Genomic DNA, 1,973 nt, shown 5'->3' on the forward strand with positions numbered 1-1,973 from the left:
CTTCTTATTCTTAAGACAGAGAGAGAGGAAGGTTTGAGGGGCTTGTCGCGGGGGTACCAGCGGCCATGGCGCCGGTACTCCCAACCCTGGCTCCGTTCCTTCTTATTCTTCTTCTTCTTCTTAAAACACACAGAGAGAGAGAGAGAGAGAGAGAGATAAAGGAAGGTTTGAGGGTATTGTGGCGGGGGTACCAGCAGCCATGGCGCCGGCACTCCCACCCCTGACTCCGTTCCTTCTTATTCACAACGAGCAGCTTAGGTGCTCGGCCCTCTCAGCAACATCAATAGTGGTAAATAGCCAATAGGAAAAGTGTTCCAGCAGAACATCTCTCGCAGAGTCATATACACAGTTTTAATGCATATACGCTCGTGTTCCGCCCTTACTCGGCCGCACCTTTGCCGCTTAAACTTTGACCTCTTTCCCCGTTCACGCATGCCACAGTAGTGGCATTTGTTTATCCGGAGAAAGAGAGCGAGAGTCGCAGTATTAATTGGCGTGAGCGGCCTTTCCGGCTGCAGAACTAGGGCTCTATCCCGGCGAGCGCCGTAATGAGGCGCAACACCGTCTTTAACGCGTTTAGAGAGAACTCCCCCTGCCTCCCTCCCAGGCCTGTCATGAGATAGACGTGGACTCGTAGCGAACTCTTAAAGAGAACGCCCACACCGCATCTGACCGTGGGAGAGTTTGGAGGAGCGCGTGAGGAACAGCATGGCGTCACCCAAACATTCTCGTCCCGACGAGAGCAATTGTCATCTCTCTGCCTGCGCCACTACATGCTAGATATATAGACTGAGGGCCCAGGCGCACTCAATTTAGGTTCCACTGCAATGCATGCCAAGCACTCTTTTCGAGGTGATAGACGAAATTCCGGCGGGCTTACTTAAAAGATATCCGACCCGGTTTCGTTTCCTCTTCGTGGGATGGAGTGCTTCTTCTCCGAGAGAGAAGGAGGACGTGCGCCTCTTAGAACATGTGCAGCATCAGCCATGAGAGGCCGACGGCCATTCGTGTCTCTGTGGACAGCAGGCAAAAGAGCGCCTCCAGTTATTTACGAGGGCGACAACTGTCGTCGGGACGGGACACACACGGTGGCCGGCTTTGTTGTGGTTGAATGTGGGTGCGCCAAGTCCATGGACTTGCTAGTGATAGGCTTGTTTTTAAGGGCACGCCTCGCGCAAGGCGCGGGCGATTAAACCCCAAGGCGGAAGCCCGGTTCGGGTTACCCTCGTGTCGGGGAGACAGTCAGCAGGCACCAAACTCGCAGCAACCGATGGATGTATATTTCCGACCCTCGTAGAGGAGTGGCGGCGACAAGCTCATATGGCTGCCGCCGCCGCAATATGCGTTCAACTTGTCGATGTATCTGGTATTCTTGCGATTCACATAACCGACACGCAGTTTGCTGCGGTCTTCATCGACCCACGAGCCGAGTGATCCCCCGTTAAGAGTTGTGCATTTGCCATTTGGTCTTTTTGCGACTAACCATCACAGGTCGAGTCTCAATGAAAGGGTTTGACAGACATAGCCCAAGTTTGTGGGTTGGGTTTGGCCGGACGGCTTGTTGTTGTTAAGTTTAGGAATTCTTTTTGGCATTGTAATTTCACTCTTGGGCAAGAGGCTTATTCGCCGGTAGTAAGGAACGGACGGGCAGCCGTCCAAAGCCCCGTCCGTCCTCCTCCGGTTGCGCGCTCTCGCCCAAGTGTGGTCCACCTACAGCGTAGTATTTTTGGTGTGGGGGCCGGGATTGTCCTCATTCGCTGCTGGAGTTGCCAGAGCAGAGCCCGAGACCGCCCAAATCAGTAAAGTAGTTTAAAGAGCGCCCCGTTCTCTTTCTCTCTGTTAATGATCCTTCCGCAGGTTCACCTACGGAAACCTTGTTACGACTCTTACTTCCTCTAAATGATCAAGTTTGGACATCTTTCCGTCAGCTCGAGGCGACGACCCCAGAAAACCCTCGCGGGCAACGGGGCCGA

The 1,973-nt window shown here is 53.7% G+C and overlaps 1 non-coding gene across 1 annotated transcript; it reads right to left on the bottom strand.

Moving 5' to 3' along the window:
* Positions 1–1,285: 1,285 nt before the first annotated feature.
* LOC121857615 lies at positions 1,286–1,450 on the bottom strand. The gene has a single exon (XR_006087246.1). It is a non-coding gene; the product is annotated as a 5.8S ribosomal RNA (ribosomal RNA).
* Positions 1,451–1,973: the final 523 nt, after the last annotated feature.

This window comes from Homarus americanus, unplaced genomic scaffold (assembly GCF_018991925.1).
Source record: "Homarus americanus isolate GMGI-L3 unplaced genomic scaffold, GMGI_Hamer_2.0 scaffold42669, whole genome shotgun sequence".
NCBI classification, from domain to species: domain Eukaryota; kingdom Metazoa; phylum Arthropoda; class Malacostraca; order Decapoda; family Nephropidae; genus Homarus; species Homarus americanus.